This window comes from Panthera uncia (genome assembly GCF_023721935.1).
Source record: "Panthera uncia isolate 11264 chromosome A1 unlocalized genomic scaffold, Puncia_PCG_1.0 HiC_scaffold_17, whole genome shotgun sequence".
NCBI classification, from domain to species: domain Eukaryota; kingdom Metazoa; phylum Chordata; class Mammalia; order Carnivora; family Felidae; genus Panthera; species Panthera uncia.
The window spans coordinates 109,577,999-109,600,564 of record NW_026057577.1 but is presented as its reverse complement, the minus strand read 5'-3'; positions in this window follow the sequence as shown (position 1 = coordinate 109,600,564).

Sequence of the window (22,566 nt, the reverse complement as noted above, 5' to 3'; positions counted from 1 at the left end):
GTGGGGCCCAGGAATAGATGTTTAACGAGTTCCCGGGGTGATTTTGGTGAGACTGGTGTTTGAGATCTGCTGAACAAGGTCACCTCTTCTTTTAGGATCTTATGTTTTACCACGCCTCCTTTCAAAGTGGATAGCCCATAGGTGGCCCTCTCCTAGGCCCCAGTGGAGAGGGGTGGGGAAGAGAGGAAAAGACCGCAAGCTCATAAGAAGTGCTTCGCAAATGCCAGTGTGTGAAAAATCACAGCCATATCTCAAGGAGTCTGATTTAGTAGGGCTGAGGTGGGCTGGGGGTACATGCTTTCCCCTGTAGGTGGTCTGCTGACCACACTGGGGGGAAGACTGGCCCTCAGGCAAAGCAGACACAAGGCCATCTCTAGAGTCAAATGCAAGAGCAGACCGGGGAGGGAAAGCAACAGGTCTGATTCCCGTGTCTGACTTTCACCTGACAGCCTCTGAATCTGCAAACCTGTCTGTGCCCCCAGCACCTCAGACCCTGGAGGCAAATATTTATCATCCTGTGGTCAGGTCTATCCATCTCTTGAGTAGAGACTCAATCCCTCAACCCCATGAACCATGTTCTGCTTGCAGTAAATTGAGCTAAGCTTCAAAATAAAAGGGTTCGAGGGGCGCGTGGGTGGCTCAGTTGGCTAAGCCACCGACTTCGGCTCAGGTCATGATCTCACGGTTCGTGGGTTCGAGTCCCGTATCGGGCTCTGTGCTGACATCTCAGAGCCTAGAGCCTGCTTCAGATTCCGTGTCTCCCTCTCTCTGTCTCCCCCGCCCCCCCATTTGTGCTCTGTGTGTGTCTCTCTCTCTCTCAAAAATAAATAAACATTTAAAAGACTAAAAAATAAATAACAGGGTTCGATCCACATACATATACCTCATGACCCAGCAATTCTTCTTAGGGGACACAACGGAAGTATATTCACCAAAAGACTCAGGCAGATTGCTCCAAGAAGCACCATTATAATAGCCCTACAGTAGAAATAACCTGAATGTCCATCAAGAGCAGAATAGATAAGTAAACTGTAGAATGGTCATATAAGGGAATACTATGTATCAGGGGAAATGAAGTATTGTTCTGGGCAACAATACAGATGAATCCCCCTCACATACTGTGGACCGAAAGCAGCCATATGCAAAAGAGTCCATACTGTACTCTTCCAACTATATAACATTTAAAAACAGGCAAACTTATCTGTGGATTAGAGTAAGATAAAGTTTCCCCTGTGAGGGGGTTAGTGACTGGAAGGGGCACAAAAGAGGTTTCTGGAATGGTGGTAATGTTCTGTTTCTTCATCTGGGAACCGGTTAGTTTCTGGAAAATTCATTGGGCCATACGCTTAGGATTTGTGCATTTCTCGTATGCCTATGACACTTCATTAAACAGTGTTCTAAAAATGCCAGTAAAGGGCTTCAAAGAGCTTTTAATAAAAGGGAAGACATTGAAATAATAAAAGCATTCTGGCTATGGCACATTGCACGGGATTTCATCGCCATGGGATCTTGGGTTCTTCCTGCCCCAGAAGCCAGGAAGGAGACAGTTGTCAGAAACCAAGCAGCACGGGAGCTGTGCCAGGGCATACCAGGACTGTGGAACACCAAGGTCTCAGCAGCTCCCTCTCCCACCCCCACCTGGCCCGCCCTCCGCTAACCGCAAGGGCAAGGCAAGCCCGCTTTCCACTGGGTTCCCAGGCTCAGCTGAGTCCCCATTCATTGGAGTTTACTTCACTCAGCATTTTTTCTGTCCTCAGCGCAGTCTTCCGGTCCCTTCTCTTGTTTGATCCCCTCAAAGACCCTATGAGGGAAGTCGAGACCCAGAGAGGGGGGTCAAAAGATTTGGCCAAGGTCATACTGCCAGCAAGTGGCCCAGTCAGGACGCAAACACAAGGCTTCAGATACCAAATCCAATATTCCTTTGGCTACACCACAGAGGGGCTCTTCCCAGTAATAGCCCTGCTGACTATGTCTGCACTTAGTGAACATGTGCCTGTCAGAGCCTGTCAACAACCCAACAGTATAAGTCCTATCATTGCGTCTCCATCTGACAAGTGAAAAACCTGAGGGTCAGAAAGTCCGAGAGCCTTGTCCAAGGTCAATGGCCAGTAAGATGGAACATGGATTGGAAAAATAGCCTCTCCAGGTTGAGTCCGAGCTCTGAAACACTAGTTTAGTGGTTCCCAAAGCCAGCTGGACCTCACCGAGAGCTTGTAAAAACACAGATTCCCTGGTCCCACACCAGATCCCACATTCTGGTGCTGTAGACTCAGGATGGGGCTGCGGAATCTGTGTTTTTAAAAGCAGGCCTAGGCATTTTGGGAGCTCAGCCCTAAACTAGGCTGCCACTGAAGTATGACAGTAAAAACAAAACAACTTAAAAGTTTAATCGACAACTTCCAAATTAACTCACCGAGCCTCTCTAATAATTAGGGTTCTCCTAATGATGATACACACTCCACAAGAAGGTATTTGACAACAGCCCAGCTGGCTGGATAATCACTACGTTTGTGTGTGTGAGGGGGTGGGTGTAGTGACTGGTGAGGAGCATCAGGAGGGCTCTGGGGGATGGCGGGGGTGGGGTGCACTGGTCGTGTCTGCTTTTGCTCTGGTTGCTGGTTATCACTGCTGTGAGCACTTTGTAAAATTCGTCAAGTTGTAACTTACAATGGTTGATGCACCTTGCTCTTGAATGTTTACGAAAAGAAAAAAAAAAGAGTACAGAGACAAGGTATAGGGAATCTTCACAGAGTAGAGACTTATGCTAGGGATCTAATAGGGCTCTTCTAATTATATGCTTCCAAGAGTTTGAGATTCTAGGATTTGAATTTTCCAAAATGCTATGATGCTGCTGAATCGATTCTCCAGACTTCAGGAGACTCCAAATCTGTAATAGTAGCTAATGTTTAGTGAGCTTTTCATATGTCCTGGCTACTATGCTAAGAAGAGGTAGCAGCCCTACGAGGTAGATGACATTATACACCCCTGCACCCTCAGAGAGGTGACGTTACGTGCCCAAGATCAGAGGCATAGACAGCGGTACAGGCTGAACTGGAGCGAGGGCACCCTGGCTCCAGAGCTCATGCACCCAACCATGGTACAGTGCTGATACCAAGCTCTGCCTCTTCCCCAGGCTAAGCTCCTGGGCATCTAAAACGATGCATTTTGTGCCACGTAGTCTTGCGTTTGCTGAGAGGACCCAGAGAGAGAAGGGTGCCGCAGGTACAGACGGCAGCTCTGACCTGGGACACGTGAGCACACGCACATGAACGTTGCCCCACTGCTGGCATGCACAGTCCTGCTCAGCTTGCACCCAGACCAACTGCTGTGGGCGCCGGATCTGGCAAATGGAGAGTTCTCCATTGTGGGCTCCCAATTTTCCCAGCCAGGGGACGGACAGGTGCCTCACAGGGGCCACTCCAGTCTCTGGGATGGAATAAGACTCAGGAGTGGGAGAAGGGGAGGGATTTCTCTTTTCCCCAGGCTCTAAACTGGAACATGTTTAAGGCATCACCTCTTCCAGAAGGAGATGAGTTTTAGGAGATGCTTTGTTAATCAGCGGGAATATCAGGCATGTGCTTGCCCGAGGGGTAGACAACAAAATACTCCAATCCCCTTCCTCAAATTCCTGCTTTTCCCCACAGCCAAGGCACCCTTCAACTTAACCTCCCTCAACACAGTCCTCCAATATTTACAAAATAAAAGCCATGCTGCTCTGATGATTTTCTGAAGTCCTTCTGTTTTAAACAAACATACGAAAATATTTTCAGATGCAATTATATATCTGGGATCTGCTTCAAAATAATCTGATGGGGGAAGAGTTGGTGGAGGAAACACAATTCTTGAAGTTGGGCGATGGTTTTTTTTTTTTTAATTTTTAAAAATGTTTATTTTTGAGAGAGAGATTGAGAGAGAGAGAGAGAGAGAGAGAGAGAGAGAACAAGTGGGGGAGGGGCAGAGACAGAGGGAGACACAGAATCCAAAGCAGCCTCCAGGCTTTGAGCTGTCAGCACAGAGCCTGATGTGGGGCTCGAACTCACGGACTGTGAGATCATGACCTGAGCTGGAGTCAGACGCCCAACCGCCTGAGCCACCCAGTCACCCCAGTTTTTTTTTTAATCTTCTTTTGTATGTTTCTAATTCCTCATTTAAAAAAAAAATCATGTATAGGGGCACCTAGGTGGCTCAGTCAGTTAAGCAGCTGATTTCGGCTCAGGTCATGATCTCACAGTCCGTGGGTTTGAGTCCCACATCGGGCTCTGTGCTGACAGCTCAGAGCCTGGAGCCTGCTTCGGCTTCTGTCTCCCTCTCTCTCTGCCCCTCCCCCTCTCACTCTCTGTCTCAAAAATAAACGTTGAAAAAAATGTTTTAAAAATCATGTATAAACTACATTGAAAAAGAAAGCCATACTCCTTGGCCTGTCACATAAGGCCTTTGATGACCTGGCCCCATCCTACCTCTCACTGCAGGTCTCCAAATGTTCTCCACCCAGCTGACGGTTTCCTGCACACCCCGGCCGCACCTTGACATATGCTGCTTTCTCTTTCTGAATTGCCTTTCCTACTTTTGGTTCCTTATTTAAGCCTTATTCAGACTGATGTGCAGTGCCACCTCCTCCAAGAAGGCTTCCTTCATTGGCTCTGTAACTAGGCTGACTATCGCTCCTCTGGGCCCTCATTCCAGTCTGAGTTTGCCTCTATTTTGCTACCCACCTCAAGCTATTAAACCGTCCATTTATGGGCCTGCTGCCACCAACGGTGAATCTCTGGGGACCTAGCACATCGTAAGTGCCCATTAAGTGTACTGAACTAAGTGGGGAGGGAAAAGGAGCCGTGTGACTGAAAGGAAGTGGCTTAGCTTTCCTGAGTGTCTCTTGTCTCCACACCCAGAACACAACACTAGCAACAACAAGGGAAGCGCAGCAGACTAGAAGGTGCACGTGACAACCTGGCGACAGGCGCGTGGAGGGGTCGGTCAATGAGAGCTCTCTTCTCCATGCTTAAATCCCATGCTCAGAAATGACTCCCCGTTGGGGCGCCTGGGTGGCTCAGTCAGTTGAGCCTCCGACTTCGGTTCAGGTCATGAGTTCGAGTCCCTCATCGGGTTCTCTGCTGTCAGCGTGGAGCCCACTTTGTATCCTCTGTCTCCCCCTCTCTCTCTGCCCCTCCCCGCCTCAAAAATAAAACATAACAAAGAAAGAAAGAAAGAAAGAAAGAAAGAAAGAAAGAAAGAAAGAAATCCGTTTCAGCTGCCCAATGACCCAGGACATCATTACAGACTGGTGACTTCAGGCAAATATTCAAAATCAATGGTTCCCTCTGTAAAACGGGACCACCGATTCTTGGAGACTTCAGGGAACTCCTCAGGACCCTTCTAGTTGTACAGTCACAGGCACCTGCCAGCTCGTTGGCGATAGTGACAGAGCGGTGTGCGGGCAGGAACGTGTGCATGTGCGTGTGGGGGTGTGTATGCTGGTGGGTGATGGGAAAGGGGTCTGACTGATGAGGTTTATGTCCCCTGTCTCCTGAAAGGCAACTCGCAGTCTAGCGGTCAACCTGGTTGTTGATCCCAAATTGCCTTCTGGGGACGTGGGGATGATTCACCGGCCTCCTAGACTGACGACCCGCATGGGAAGCAATACCTTCTGAACCAGACTCGGCAGAGAGGCAGAGGAGAGTGAAAAGGCCTGTGTCGTAGTCCTGCCTTCCCCGCTCGCTTGCTGTGTGACGTCAGCCAAGTTCTCAGCCTTCCCTGGTGAGGCTGCAGGGGCTCCATCTGTCTGATTCGATCCTCTCTAGGGATCTTTCCGCTCCTTACTCTTAGTTATCTGTGGCTGGGTCCGGCTAATCCTCCATCCCTCTAAGTGACCGTTCTCCTCTATGAATTAGAAATGAAGATTCATTAGCTCTCTCAGCAGATATGTGATGAGCTTCTCGGATTGGCCAGGCACCGCGCTAGACGCGGATGCCAGAGCAGTGAGCAACCCTTAGTAGGAGCCAGGAGCAGGAGACAAAAACACAAATAACTAATAACCTCAACAGTGACTTGTCTTACGAAGGAATACTTCAGGGTCCTGTGAGATGGTGTCTGCCCAAGGGAAGCACAGGGAGCTGAGTAATTGATGACCACGAACGTAACCAATAAGGCCCTATGCACTACACGCGTGACCTCATTCAAATGTCACCTCAATCGCTGAGAAAAGGACTATCATTCGCCCTATTTTTCAAATAAGGAGACTGAGGTTTAGAGGAGTAGAGGCCCCAGGTCACACAACTAAAAATACCCAGGATTTGGACCCAGGCTTTTCTCTGTAAGCCTGTCTAGAGACCCCCATTATAAACACAAGCATTAGGACCATTAGCCATAGAAACAGTAGCATTGAGATTGTGGGCCAGCTCAGCAGGTGCTGGGGACCCAGGAAGCATGGGAAACTTCCAGAGGCTCTGTCCCATCCAATTTGGAAGAAGCCCAAAGGGCAGGGCCCATCCAGGGGTACAAAGGTTCCTAATTGTGCCAACACCATTGCCTGGTTTTCTTTCTTTCTTTGTCGTCTTTTTTTATTTAATTTTTTAATGTTTATTTCTGAGACAGAGAGAGACAGAGCATGAGTGCGGGAGGAGCAGAGACAGAGAGAGGGAGACACAGAATGTGAAGCAGGCTCCAGGCTCTAAGCTGTCAGCACAGACCCCCATGTGGGGCTCGAACTCACAGACCGCGAGATCATGAACTGAGCTGAAGTCGGCCGCGCATATGACCAAGCCACCCAGGCGCCCCTGCCCAGTTTCCTTTAAGACGCGGCCCTTGCCCCGCATTCTCTCCTACCTACCTGGCCCCACCTGGCCACCAGCAATGCCAGCACCACAACCTATCATGGGGCAGCTGGAAGGAGAACTTGTAGACCGGGGTGAGTTCATTTGTACCCAGGGAAGAAGGTGCAGGGAGCAGAGTACAGCGGCCCAACTCCCAGAGGACCGGTGTAGAGGGAGCCCGCCAACCCCTCCCCAGAGAACGTACAGCCACAGATGACATGTAGGGGTTGGAGAATGTCCGTGTCCTTCTGGGTCTGGTCCCCTGAGTCCTTAAGGAGACCACCAAGCGTCATAGAATCAGAGGGGGGCTCCAGGGAGAACTTGACTCTCTCTAGCTCCTCTTCCATTTTACAGATGAGAAAACTGAAGCCTGGGGAGCCCCTGGCAGAGGGGGGTGTCACTGTTGCATTCTATCAGGCTAGCCAGCGTCATGCACATAGCATGTCCCTGCCACAGTGTAACCCATGCTCCGTGGAGAGCCCTGGGGGAAACCTGAGCTTGCCCCCACTTCCCCACCTGCAAAATAGCCAGTCCTTCCTGCTCTGCATGACCAACACGCTTCCTGGGGTGAATCAGTTAAGAATGGGTCATATACTAATCTAGCCACCTTTATTTTATGTGGAGGGAAATGGGCCCAGAGAGGTATGGAACTGCCTCAGGCCACACAGCCTGCTGAGTTACAGAAATTCGAGTAGTGAAATTCTCTTTCCATCTTCCCTGCTTCAAAAACCCACAATTTTCAAATGACCATGCACACTCAGCCCAGTCCCTGAACGCACCCAGCAAACATCAACAGTAACAATGACTGAGAGTAGTGTTCTGCGTGCAGGGCACTGTTATTCTGCCCAGGCTCAGCTCCCCATCTGTAAAAGGAGCCCTGTGCCTGCTTCTCGACCTCCCTCCTGTCTCCTGAGCCCAGGCGGCCAGCTCCAGAGCGTGGCTGGCGACAGAGGCAGCCCTCCGGAGCCCTCGGCAAACCCCAGAATACTCTGCTGTTCCCCGCATCCGGGCATACAGCACACCCTCTCTCCAGTGGAGGGCTGAACCCTGGCCTGGCATCTCTGTTCAGTGTTCCACTCCAGCTGTCCTGCCTCCAAAGATAGGCATCGGATTCCTGCTTCCCCCAGGACAGGGGAACAGAGCTGCCCCCACTCACCCCACCCCACCCCCGTGCTGCCTCTGGTGCCTCTTAGACCCACAGCCTTTCGCAGCCCCTGGAGATGGTGAGTTCCCTCATTTTACAGCCAGGAGAGCTGAGGTCTAGTCAGAGTGCCTCAAGAGTCACACAAAGGCCAGGGCTGGCCAGGTTATCTGACTGTCCCTTAGATCCTCCCTCCCTCCTCCACACCAGGTGGCTGTGTCCATAATAGGACCCCTCTGCCTCCCTGGACACACACAGGAAGCCAGCACCTCTTGGCCCCCTGACCCCAGCACTTCCCCCTAAAACCACAGAGGAAAATGTCCCCACATGCCCCCTGAAGGCTCATCCCCTGAAAGCCCAAGCACAGACTTCCCATTCTTCCAAGGACATGAGTCCAACTTTCTAAGCCTGCAAATGTGACCTTGCTCCTCCATGAGATCAAAGTCCTAGCCTTGCCCGTTCCCCGGCCCCAATCCCCAGCCCCAAGGCTCGGGCTGGCTACATCTCTGGCGTGGATTCATTCAGTGTACCTAGGTGCCCCTGTCCTACCCCCACCGTGCCTGCCCCAGCCATCTCCGGGTCCCGTCTCACCTTCAAAGAGCCCCCAACCGTGCCCCCCCGCCCCCTGCTCTGGGACAGGGCACAAGAATGGATTCGCTTTGCAACCCCCTCCCCCAGCCTCCCACCCTCCAGCAGGCCTTACCTATGCCCTTCAGGCAGGGGAGGGTGCCCCGGGCTGGGCTGCTGGGCTGGAGCCCTTTCCCCAAGCACCAAGCTGACAGGCTTCGGAGGGAGGTGCAGAGACTCAGAGCAGGAAAGCCCGCACGCACTCCCAAAGAGGCTGCTGAGAAAGTTGGAGTAGGTGTGTCCCAGCCCAGGAGGAGGAGGAGGAAAAAGGAGGTGGGAGAATTGAGGCGGATCATCCCCTCCTGCCAGCTCCCTGTCTCACGGAGAGGGAGGGAGGAAGCCAACTGGTTTGTGGCCCAGAACTCACAGTGGGGAATCGAGTCATGGAAAATGAGGGCTGGAAAGTTGCTGAGAAATCAGGCCCATTTCCACCTCCCTCCTCGGGCTTCCAGAAGAATAAACTGAGGCCCTAGGCAGGTAGTAGTCACGCAAGGACACACAGAGACCATGAGGGGCCTGGGGAAGCTCTCAGCCAGTGTTCCCCACAGTCCTCCCTGACACGCAGCCCTGAGATCCCCCCAGCCTCCCAGGCCCGGTTCAAAATGCTAGCACTGCCATCCACGAGCTCAGTAACCTTGGGTGAGTTACTGAGTCTGAGCCTCAGTTTCCTTTTTTGAAAAGATGGGGATAATAATAACTCCTACCTCACGGGCTTGTTATGAGGATCAAAAAAAAGATAAAGGTTAAATGGATGTCACTTAGCAGGAAAGTCTCCCATAAAAGGTAATTCTTCTCACTGTGATTAGCTGTGAGTTTTTCCAGAAACGACTTAACCTCCCCAAGCTCCGGTTGCTCCATCTGTGAAATGGGGGTAAGAATAAACACCGGCTTCATAAGGTCGTGCAGATTCACGGGACGGATCATGCACAGAAAGTGCCAAGCCCAGTGTCTGCCTCTCGCTGGGAGGCAAGACAGCTTAGCCTCCGTAGGATTTATGGGGCGCCTCTCTGCCCTGGCTCCCCAGGTGTCTCTGCCCTGGCTCCCCAGGTGTCTCGAATGTGCTCCCTGGGTTGAGAAGCAGTGTTTTAAGGGAAGGGAAGAAAAGGCAGACAGGAATCAGCTCTCCCTCCACCCTCTCTCGCTGCCGCCTTGCTTTTTAGTTACAGAATGTAATCATTTGCTTGTTTTGTGTGAGGCCCCATACTTACACGTTTCCGGGGGCTGCACCTGGTGCCGAGGACAGAGGGGTAAATGAAATAGTTCCTGCCCCCGCCCCCAGAGCTCAAAATGGCTCTGCAACCGTCCGACCCAACCCTCCCCCCCCCCCCGGGGCGTGCATCCCCTCTGCAGCTTCCCTGGCGAAGAAGTGAGTCTTTGCTTGCACACCTCTAATTACAGGGAGCTCATTACCTCCCTCCGCAGTCGGTTCTGACTCTTAGTGTCTCTGCCTGATGCTCGGCTGAGCCTCAACCCTTGAACCTGGTTAATAAGCAAGAATACTACGTATTGTTACTGCTATTGTTCTAAGCTCTGTGACCCAAGGCGGACGACTTAAATGCGCTAAGTCTCTGTTTCCTCGTGTGTTAAATGGGCTGACAACTCCTGGGGCTGCTCAGAACAGAGCTATTTTCTCTGCCACGTGACCACAACCGAGGCCTAGTTCTGTGGCTAGGACGTGCTTTTCTTAGAAGTTCTGGCTGGACCCTAAGGATAAGTGGAATCATTAAGGTTCTGGTCTTGGTGCTTATGAGGGAGTAATGAGGCTCTTGGCTCCTTCCCAGCTCTCGGAAGGTATTCATTCATGGAGCTGCTGCAGCCACTGTGAGCCACACCCTTGGGGACCTGTCACCAGCATTATGGATGACCACAGTGCCAAGCAGGCTGCTGTGGTATGTTGCCCGAGACCTCCAGAGGAGCTCCCCGGCCGGGGAGGGGAGTCTCCCAGGCCTCTCTCCTACCAGCTGCCTCAGCCCTGGAGGAGATGCCTGGGGGTGTGCAGCGTGAGGGGAGCTCCAGTGGGCAGACTAACCTGGGCGGTTATCCACTTGACTGATTGCTGCCCAGGTCTCGGAGTCTGGGCTGATGAGGCATTAACCAGAAGGAGGGTGGTGGGGTGGCCCCTGAGCCCTTTGACTAGTCATGTGTGGAGCGGCAGGCAGCTGTCTTCCCTCGGGCCCCTCTCTGGGCCAAGGCTGGCCTCCAGCGTGTCCAGTGCAGCGACAGCCTGCAGCCCCGGGGTGGGGGGAAGGGAGGAAGGGATGGGGATTGGGATGGACTGCTGAACCGCATCATGACACTGCCATTCTTCCCCTCTGCACTTCCCCCGCCACTCCTGACCCAGGCTCGGGTCCTTCTTCCTTCTGGCCCCAGGACCCGACCAGGGGACCTGCTGGCCTCCACTGCCCCATGCACCATGGAAACCGGACTCCTCAGTGTCCCCCCAAGCATGCTTGGAAACTTCTCGTTCCTGAGCTCCTGCTTACAGCTTCCTGGACATCAAAGACTGTTCCTATCCATCTTGGTACAGCCCATGTGCCTCCTTCCCTCTGTGAACTCCCCGACCATGCCCCTGACCTGAGCAAGAAGTAATAATAATAACAACAATGGCTAATCTTTATGTCAGCACTCAGCTCAGCAGGGATTATCTCATTTCTCTGTACACCACCCTGGTGGATTAGGCACTTTTATCATACTCTATTTTTCAGATGAAGAAACTGAAGCTCAGAAAAGCCTTAATTACTTGCCCAAGGTCACAGGCCTAGACTAAGCTAAGTTTCAAGCTCCCATCTGTCTGAACTCCTTAACCACTGGGCTGCACTGCTCCGCGTCTGACCCTCCTCCCTGTAGTCCTCTGGCTGAAACTCCCGTGTGACCCTCTGCTTTGTGTTCTGCCTCCGTGTGTACCTCTCTTCACTTCAGCCCCTGGCCCACTCCATTTTAAATCTCCTCAGGGACAGATCTCCGACTCAATGGTTCTCAGCCAAGGCTGCACATTGGCATCACCTGGGAAGTGTTTGCCAATCCTGATGCCCAGGCCCCATCCCAGATCAAGCACATTCTACTCTCTGGGGTTGGACCCAGGGCACCCATGTTTCCTACACAGTACCAGGCATGTTGTAGAATTAAAAGGAATTATGTCTGGGGCACTTGGGTGGCTCAGTCGGTTATGCACCCGACTCTTGGTTTCGGTTCAGGTCATGATCTCACGGTTTCATGAGTTTGAGTTCCACATCCGGCTCTGCTCTGGCAACCGGGAGCCTGCTTGGGATTCTCTCTCTTCCTCTCTCTCTCTCTCTCTCTGCCCCTTCCCCACTTGCGCTGTCTTTGTCTCTCTCAAAATAAATAAAATAAATAAGCTTTAAAAAAAATCCTTAAAAAAATAAACAAAAGGAATCACATCTGATTCTGAACCCTCTTTAGGGACCTCAGTTTCTCTATCTCAACAAAGCAGGTGTTGAACTTTGATCTTTAACTTCTACCTCTGACGTTCTAAAATTCTAATGTTCTTTTTTTTTTTAATGTTTTTAAACGTTTTAGTTCGTTTTTGACAAACAGAGTGTGAGTGGAGGAGGGGCAGAGAGAGAGGGAAACACAGAATCCGAAGCAGGCTGTCAGCACAGAGCCCGATGCAGGGCTTGAACTCACAAACTGCGAGATCATGACCTGAGCTGAAGTCTGATGCTTAACCGACTGAGCCACTCAGGCGCCCCTAAATTTCTAATATTCTTTACAAGGATACTGTAGGCTTCCAAAGAGACACCTAGCAAATAGTCTCTGTCCACTGCCTTTACCTGCCCGAGGAAAGCTGTATTGCCTTTGTGGACTGGGTGAGCTCTTTCTCCTCCCTCCTAGGTTTTCCTTTCTGGAGCAATCCGTCCACATCGCTGTGGGGCAGAGAGTATAAGTGGGGTACCTGAGCAGTAATAAAATCTCTGACTAGGTGGCAAACTCCAGGGCACCTATAAAGTCTGAGAGCACAGATCATATTATCTTTATGTTTAACAGACGGAACGAACCCTTTTGGTTCCTTTTGGGGTGTGCTAAAGTCTCAGTTTTCTTTAGCACAAACCATAGACGCAAATCATCCGAGACAGACAGCACATCACAGATGTGTGTGCAGGGTCAGCTGACCAACATGTGGGTTGGCCCAGGGCCGAGGGGTTCCCAGGGACTAGGGCTTTTGGTGCTATGACCAGGACAGTCCCGGGGAAACAGGAATGGCGGTCACCCAGTGGAAGGAACCATGGCGTCACCACGTCACCCACAGGTGTCGCATACCCAGAGCAGGTCCCTAGTGAGTGGGGTCCACGTTGGAAGACCAGTCTTCTTGAGAGAAGATTCAGCTCACGGGGGACAGTGGCTGATGGACTGGCTCCTTTAAGACAACACGTCGATGAACTTGAAATGCAAACTGGCATTTCCAGGGCTGGGGGCCCTTCCATCACTCTGCCTTCTCTCTGGAGAGGGTCGCACAGCAGGATGGGAATGAGGCAGGGAGACAGGTACAGAATGGAGATCGTGAAGTCTGGCCTATGGACCTGTGGACAGGAAAGGCTCCAGAGGCCTGGCTATCAAAGGGACACGATGCCTTTAAGGAGGATGAAGTCATCGGGGGCCCAGGCCACCTGGCTCTGTGAGGGCTGCAGCCTGCAGCCGAGAGGGAGAAGCAGAAGGTGGAAGGCAGGTGGGCCGTGGGGGCTGAGCCTGGGATGTCAGCTCTGTAGCGGACAGACGGGACCCAGCAGGAGTTGGAACAGCCAGCCCTGGCGTTGCCTGGGGTGCTCGGGAATGTAATCAAACACTCAGCAGACCTGCTGGCCACGGGCATCTGGGCACCACCGGGTTCTCCAGCTCATCCTGACCCCCAGCTGGCAGTTCTGACAGGCTCCTGCCAGGAGAAGCGTCCGGCCTTGTTGGCCAGGCCGGTGAGCATGAGCAGCTCACCTGCTGCTCATCCAGCCCGCGGTCGGCCCGCCCCAGGCTGGTGCGGGCAGGTGGGGCTCTGACGCCGAGAGCTACTGGAGCCAGGCTGGCTGGTTCTGTGGCCTTGTTTAGGTCACCCCAACAGGAAGCTGGGATGGGGCAGGGGGAGTCACTCTGAGGTCTTGAAACAGAACCTCTGATGTTATCCCCAACCTCACCTGCCCCCAGACTTGGGGCCCGGATGTGGCCCTGACCAGGGAACCAGTACAGCTCCCATGTCCCCCTTGCCACAACCATGAACCACATTTCCAGCCTCATCCCCCATTTCTCCCTCTTGTGTAGTGACAACAGCTATAATCATAACTGTGATAATAATAACTGGCGTGTGTTAGAATTTATTAAGTGCTCGGCCAAGCATCATCTCCTTTGCTCCTCAAATAAATCTTCCTGATGCGATACTATTATTTCCATTCTCATTTTGCACAGGAAGGAACTGAGATTCAGAGAGTTTAAAGTGACTTGTCCACGGTCGTCCTGCCCTTAAATGGCAGAGGGGGGATTTGAACTAAGTTAATCTAGTGCTTCTAGCCTCCACCCTGAGGTTATGCTCCAACCAAATCACAGGATTTGCATCCCTGGGCTTGCCACCCGCATTTAGGAAGGACTTGATTCAGTGCTTCGGCTGTCTCTGCCTTGGAAACCTCGATAGTTTGGAATGAGGTTCTGCTCAGCATCCTTTTGCCCTAGGCCCTGTAGGGAATGCGTCAGCCAGCCCACTCTTCCCCAGCCCCAGCCCCGCACCCTCTGTTTGCTCTTGCCTGGCCTCTGTCCAGACTGTCATCCATCACGCATCTACTGGTCCATCACAAGGCTGCCTGCTCAGGGACATCTCTTAATCTCCCCCAGTGGGCCTCCCCACAAACTGCTAAAGGGTTTCCGGGCCCTTGTGGAGCAGGCTGTCCTGTTCTGGTCTCACTGTGAGTTCAGGGCAAGATATCGTGTGGTCCTCACCCCACCCTGCCCCCACCTCTCCTGTATTTGTCGGGGGGAGTGGAGCACACGGTGAGGTCTGGATTTGAAATTAGATAGATTCCAACCCAGCTCTGCCATCGCATGTGTGCAGCTGTGTGGCCCTGGACAAGTTACTTCACCTCTCTGAGTAGCAATCTCCTCATCTGTCATCTGGAGGTGGTAATGGTTCTTATCTTGTAAGGGTTGTCAGGACTCAATTAGGGATGAATCGGTAAAACACTATGCAGCGTGCCGGAGGCAAAAAAATGGTAGTTTTCTGGATCGGTTTGGTGTCTAATTCATCTGTGAGTTTCCCATAGCTCTTCGCACGGCGCTAATGAAACGTGATAGGTGCGGAGGATGAACAGATGCCAACTCCTTTGGAAGAGCCGCGAAGCCCTGCACGTAGAGAAGTAGGATGTGGTTTTACAGATGAAGAAACTGAGGCCTGATGAGACTTGCTGGCCGGCTCCGGGCCTCACAGCCCTCCCTCACTCCACTGTCAGTGTATGCGTCCTGCCAGGTCACTTCAAGGCCAGCAGGGCAGAGGCCCTCCTGAATTCCAGAGGCAGGGCTGGTAGACGACCAGCCCTGTCTCCCCCCTCCCCCGCCAGCCACATTCCAGACATTCCACCCAGGTAAGGAAGAGGCCTGCCCGAGGGAGGGAACCACACCCCCCCCCCCCAAACAGAGGCTGAGGGGCCTAGACAGGCAGCAGGGAGAGAGGCCAGGGTCTCCTGGGAGTGGGGATTGCTGGCCACTCTGGGTTCCTCAGCACCCCAGGCCCTTCTCACAGGCCAGGCCTTAGGCCCGCCTGAGGCTCAAGATGCAGAGAAATTTGCTCAGGGAAAAGAGACTAGTAACCCAGTGGTTTTCTAACTTCAGATTTGTAGGAATAATCTGGCCTGAGTGGGGTGGGTGTTAAAAATGCACATTCCAGGGGGCATCTGGGTGGCTCAGTTGGGTAATCAGTTAAGCGGTTAAGCCAACTTGAGCTCAGGCCATGATCCCACAGTTTGTGAGTTCAAGCCCCACATTGGGCTCTGTGCTGATGATGCAGAGCCTGCTTGTATTCTCTCTCCCTCTCTCTCAGCCTCTCTCTCTCTTTCTCTCTCTCTCAAAAATAAATAAGTAAACTTAAAAAAAAAAAAAAAAAAAGCACATCCCAGCCCCCATCCCCCATTACGGAGGGGCCCAGGATTCTGCTTCTTAAATGAGCCTCCAGGAGGGTGCACAGCCAGGTTTAAGAGCCACTGATTCAGTCCACTACATAGGTGATAGATGAGGAAGCTGAGGTCAGGAGACAGAAGGGATTGCCTACACTTACCAGCACCAAGGCTGTCCTCACAGGAGCCACTGCTCCTTCTGGAAATAGGCAGGGCTCAGATGCAAATCCAAACCACACTGGGACAAGGGAATGCAGAGGGGTGAAAGGCTGGAACAGTGAATCTCAAAGAAAAGTTAGAAAGATGGGCAATGTTTGCCCTTCTGGCCCCACCACTGTCCTTTGTGTCCCCTCCCCCACAGAGGCTGCCAACTGGCCTAACTCAGAGGTGCACAGATCCACATCCCCAGCCCCTTCCACTTTGCTCTGGAAATACATTCACGCTGCCTCCATATCCAGTTCCCCAGTGGTTTTCCTTTTCTGGTCACTGTGTATAAGAGAGAGTACCGCCTTGGAGTAAAACATCCCAGGGTCAGATATCAACTCAGTCGCTGCCATGCTGTGTGGAGTTAGGCAAGTTCCTTACCCTCTCTGACTCCCAAGTTACTCATTTGTACAATGGTGGGCTCGACTAGCTTTCCTCAAAATGTAATTCATGGATCAGCTCCACAGAAGCCCCCAGAAACTTTGCTGAAATGCAGATCCTCGCACTTCCAACCAGATAAAATGGGCAAACGAATTTGGAGACATCTTATTTAAATTTTGCATTTACATAAGTAATACATGGTAATTTTCCTTGTGAAATAATAAAACATTACATGGAAGGTTAAAGCCCTCTTTGTTACTACCACAAATACCTACTGCAAAGGTGACCAGTATAATCATCTAGGTGTGTGACCTTTGTAGATATTTATATCCATACATAGATATTCCAGAAGGAAATATATAGCATTTGGGGCCTTTTATTTGTCTGGGGAAAGAGAGTGGTTGTGAAAATCGCATCTTGTGTATCATTCCACGACTTACTCAGCAGTTTGTCGTGGGGTCTTTTCGTGGAGTTCACACAGATCCACCCACGCTTGGAGCTCTCCAGGTCATTCTGGGGCTCACTCCAGTTTGAGAACCACTGAGCTAGATAAACACTGACATCATACCTTATGAGTCTGATTGTAACGTAGAGAAGGGGCAGAGTTAGCAGGATATTTCCCAGGGATGAGGGGAAGTGTAGCCTGACTGGAAAGTCTTGCAGCTGGACTCCACTGCTCAGGTAGGGCCCCCCACTATCCCTTCCCTTCCTCCTAGGTCCCCTCCACTTCCCTTCCAGGGCCTGTACCTTTGGGCCACGCCCCCCTTCCCTTGCCAGCCCCCGGTCACCCTGATGTCATCTGTGCAGGCAGGGACTGACTCAGGCTCTTCTACCCCCCAGAAGGCAGCTCCCTGTGGCTCGTGATGAAGCCAGACTGGTTTGACCTGGTAAGGTAGGTCGTGCTTTCCCAGTACCTCCGCTCTGGGGAACTTCAAGCACACACCATGTGGCTCTGTGGGGAATTCAGGAGCTGTCTGGGTCTAGAGTAGTGGCAATCTCTTCACTGTCCTCAAGGCTCTGCCATAGCTGTGGGACCTTGAGCAAGCCCCTGTCCTCAGAGCTTCCCCCTCCCCAACTGTAAAATAATCAGTAATCTCTATGCCTGACAAGCACATCTTTCAAGCAAAGCTATGCGAGTTTTGTTGAATGAATACAAGTTGAAAAGTCCTTTCCAACTCCCAAGGACTATGAATTTAGGGCCACCATTATGAATAAAATTCTTACCGCGTGCGTAGCTCTAGACTGGGAACGGAAATGGAACCCTGGAAAAGAATTGATGCAAACATCTTAGCTAGGAATCCAGTCATCCAGTCAATCAATATTTGCCTAGAGTCTAGCATAGGACAGGAATGGAAGAACCAGGTGAAAGCAGTCAAGAAAGGTCAAGAAGGGCGGTACCTGGGTGGCTCAGTTGGTTAAGCATCCAACTCTTGGTTTCGGCTCATGATCTCATGGTTCATGAGTTTGAGCCCCATGTCAGGTTCCGCGCTCGCCGCGCAGAGCCTGCTTGGGATCCTCTCTCTCCCTCTCTCTCTGCCTCTCCCCTGCTCGTGCTCTCTCTCTCTCTCTCTCTCTCTCTCAAAATAAATAAATAAACTTTAAAAAAAAGAAGAAAGGACAAGGGGTCCACTCACAAGCATGGGGGTCAGGAGAGAGGCAAGTGGAGATTGTGGTCACACAGAGTATGGATCCTGCAGAAAGGTCAGAGGAGAAAAGCATTCAGTGGGAAGATGAAGTCTACGGAGAGTGGAAGCAACAGATACAATACGGAGAGTGTAACAGACTCTGAATAAATGTTTGCTAAACTGAATAGAGAGATTGTTACAGAGACCAACTCATGATAAATGGATACATGGAAATAGATGAATTTATTAAATAGATGAGAGAAATAAGCAGATGAAAGTAAGTTAGCAAAGCATGGATGGACGGACACAGAGATGGATGGGTAGATGGATGGATGGATGGATGGATGAGTGGTTGGATGATGGATGAATGGATGGGCAAGAAGAGAGGTAGATAATCTCGGTCCAGGATTATTGGATTTTGGATCACATGTCTATGTTTAGATTTGGGCCCCTCTGTTTATTGACTCCTACTGGCCATGTAACCAATGAGGGGGTTGTACTAAAAACAGAGATCATCAGTCCAGTGTGCCACCTTCCCCAGGAAATTATGAGAACTGCCTGAAAGACGAGCTGAGACAAAGCCTTGCCTAAAACCGCATGCAGGGGCACCTGGGTGGCTCAGCCAGTTAAGCGTCCTACTTCGGCTCAGGTCATAATCTTGCGGTCCGGGAGTTCGAGCCCCGTGTCGGGCTCTGTGCTGCCAGCTCGGAGCCTGGAGCCTGCTTCGGGTCCTGTGTCTCCCTCTCTCTCTGTTCCTCCCTGTGCAGGCAAGGACTGCCTTCAGCATAGGGAATAGAGCCAACGATACTGTAACATTGTCCGACAGTGGCAGATGGTAGCTATACCAGCGGTAAGCCTGGAATAATGCGTAGAGAAGTTGAATCACTATGTTGTACCCCTTGGAACTAATGTGAGATTGTGTGTCAGCCATACGCAGATTTTAAAAATTAAAAAAAAAAAAAAAAAAAAAAAAAAGTGTGACTGATAGAGGAATCGATGTAGGACCCGGAATTTATATGACACACTGTAGATCCTACTCCTCCGAGTGGCAGTTGAGTAAACCGAGGGCCTGGTGTGTCGGGGCAGCCTGAGGCCTGTGTCTGGGCCACACGCTTCTGCCGCGCCATCCAAAGCATGCCATCCTCCCTGACACAGCCCCTCTACTGTGATGCTCAGCTCGGCTTCCCTCTTCAGAATCACCCTGATAATCCAGCCTCCAGGGCAGCGTCCAGAGCCCAGCAGAATCACCTGGGTGCCTACTGACAAGCGTGGCTTGTGGGTCCCCTCCCCTGTCCCCTGAATCAGAGGACTTTGATGTGCCCAGGTTGAGGAGAGCCGGCTGGGCGCCTTGCACACAGCGACTGGTCGATAAATAACCTCTTCATTTTGCAGCTGCTTTGCTCGTCCAGATTCATTGGTTCGAGTGTGGTGGGGTTGAGGCTTGAACACCGCTCTCCCGCTGCCTATTCCGGGGCCCCTACCAGTGCCTCCCTCCCCACCCCCCCGCCCCCACCACCCGAGGCAAGGAAATGGCCCAAATGGCCTCTTGATGGCCCTCGGCTCTAAGATTTCAGACCCCTCAACAACTGCCTGACCCAGGCTGCGGATTTCAAGCTAAGCCCACTGGCTTTCTCCAGGCTGCTGCTGGGATCCTTGAAAACCCAGGGATAAGGGAGGCCTAAGGGAGATAAGTGGTTCTTGTTCCTCCTCCCATCTGGCTGCCACCCAGATGAAGGCCACTCTGATGCTTCTAGTAAAGTCCCAGGCATGGAGCCATGGGGCCTTGCAGGAGAAGTACTTGTAGAAACACCAAGGTTGTTTCCCACAGTTGTTCTTGGCCCTAGCTGTTCATTGCAATCACCCGGGGGTGGGGGTGGGGGTGGGGGGGCGCAGCTTTACAAAATATTGCTCCCTGGGCCCACCCCAGAGACTCTGAATTCATTGGGATGAGGTGCAAGCCTGGGCATCGGACTCTTCAGACTCCCTAGGTGGTGCCAGTGTGGAGCCAGGATTAGGAAGCAGGGCTCAGAGGCATCCCCTCTCCAGGGATTTGCTGTGCTTTCCAGCTGGAGTGCTAAGCATTGAATCCGCATTTTCCAGATGGGGAAAAGGAGACTCAGGAACCTTGGGCAACATGTCCCAGAGCACATAGTGGGCTCCTTAAAAGGTGGGGAAACCAACCCCGTCTACCTGGTGCAGAAGGGGAATTTAATGCACGGGTACGAGCCCAGAGACTAAGAAGGCAGGGGTGACTGTCAGACCTCCCCCAGAGAGAAGAACCAGGAAAGAGGGGACAGGCCACTCAGGCTGTCTCCCCCTCCCCCCGGAAGGACGCCCCTCCTCTCAAAATCCAGATTGCTTACGGGGGTGGGGTTGGCTGAACTTGGGTCCCTTGCAGGGCGGGGATGAGGGGAGGCTGACCCTGTGCTTGTCTGACCCTGAGAGTGAGCGCATCCTTAAATTTTGCACCTTAGGTGCCTTAGACCTTTGGTGCCCGTCACCCTAGCGCTAGGCCAGGCCTGTACTTAGAGGGCACTCGGAGTGACTGCCCACTGAGACCACATCAAATAGGTACTGGATGCCTCCCCAAAGGACATCTGGATACTGTTAGTGAGAGGAGGGACATAGATGCTGGGCAGGTGAAAATACCTGTGCTCGTGCCCAGGCTTTGGAGCAGAGCAGTCAAAAACATGACTCCGGAGTTGGTGGATGCTGGATTTAAATCCAGGGCCTTCCCTTAATATTTACCCGATTTCCGTCAAATCGGCTTGCTCTCAGAGTTTCGATGTGGCTATCTGCAAAATGATGCTAGCAATGGTACCATTGGGTGACCTCCGTCTTCTGCCTCTTCATGTCCTTACCCCTGTACCAACAATGTTCTCAAATTTTCCAGTGAGGTCACCTAACTGCAAGGGAGAGTGGTCTTGGGTCCCTGGTGGTCTGGGTATAGAGTCTGAAACCACTCACAGCAAGTACTACCTTCTCTGAGACGCACATCAGCCACGCCACCGGCAGGTCCACTGGGGGCCTGTACCCCAGGAAGCCAGGGTCTGTGTCCACAAAAGAGATGCACGCAGGAATGGTCATGGCGATGTCACTCAGAAGATCCAAAAACTGGACACAAGCCAAATGTCCGTTGGTCGCAAAATAGGTAAACGGAGCAGTACGCACGACCGTGGAAAACAGGGAACCGGTGTGCGCAAATGGCATAGATGAATCTCAGACCGTATGTGGAGGGAAGGAAGCCAGAGCCCAAACAGCACAGGCTCTGTAACATGCGGAGCTCAGGAACAGGCAAAACTAATTCTCTGAGCTATACTATAGAAATCAGTGAGCTTCGTTGTATGTAATGACAACTAAAAAAAAAAATTTTTTTTTAATTTAGGGGCACCTGGGTGGCTCAGTCAGTTGAGCGTCCGACTTTGGCTCAGGTCATGATCTCACGGTCCGTGGGTTCGAGCCCCGCATCCGGCTCTGTGCTGACTTCTTGGAGCCTGGAGCCTGCTTTGGATTCTGTGGCTCCTTCTCTCTCTGCCCCTCCCCTGCTCGCACTCTGTCTCTCTTTCCCTCAAAATAAATAAACATTAAAAAAAATTTTTTTAATTTAAAAAAAGGAAAACTATGTGATTTTTGCAATCTACCCAAATATGTTTGTACTTACTTTAACAGCGATTTCCCCTGAAACGTCTCCTGGAACATAGGCCTTGTGTTTTGGGTGTATTTCAGTCGCTCCTTCCCAGGGCCCACCTGCCCTTGCAGGCACACTCCCAAGTTAAGAAGCTCCCCACCCCCCTGCCCCACCCCCACTCCAATTTGCATCATGTCCATAAACCTCCAGAGCCAAGAGTCACAAAGTAGCGGCTGTGAGCCACAGTCACCCCTCCTCACATTCTATTTGACTCACGCTTTGTTTTTTCAATTCTTAATTTCAAAAACAAAACAAAACAAAAAACCCCAGCTTTACTTCCTTGCCAACTTCTAAAAATTGGGAATTTTTACAGAAAAAGGCAGGCTTGTCTTGAAATTCCGGATGATTTAAAAAGGGGGGCTTGTTGGCAGCAAAGCGCTGGAGCTCAGATGCTGCGGGTTATGGATGGGACACGAGTGCATTGACCCCAGCCCCACCAGGCCTGCCTCGCTCATTCTCGTGGCTTCCCTGGCCTCTGCTAGCGTTTCCATGTGTGTGCTTGCTCTCTCACCTCTGTCTCAAACCTCCGCTGCTCCCCCATCCAAGTCCTTCCCTGGCTTCCATGTCCCTCCTTCAGGAAGCTTCCCAGATAGGCCACCCAACGCCGTGCTCTCCCTTCTAGTTGAGGGGCCCGTAAACTACAGCCGGGGGGCCAGTCCCCCACCACCTGCTTTTGCACCGCCTATCACCTGAGAATGGTGCCACATTTTTAAACGATTGAAAACATCAAATCCAGTGTAATACTTTGTTACGCGTGAAGTTGAACTCTCTGTGTCCATACATAGTTTTATTGGAAACCAAGCACGATTGTTCATTACGTATTGCCTGTGACAGCTTTCATGGCACACTGGCAGAGGTAAGTAGTTGCAACAGAGACAGTGTGACCCAAAAAGCGTAAAATACTTGCCATCTGGCTTTTTACAGAAAAGGTGTGCCGACCTCTGCTGCGGCTCTAGCCTTCCACGGGATTGTTGCTCTATGACCTTAACAC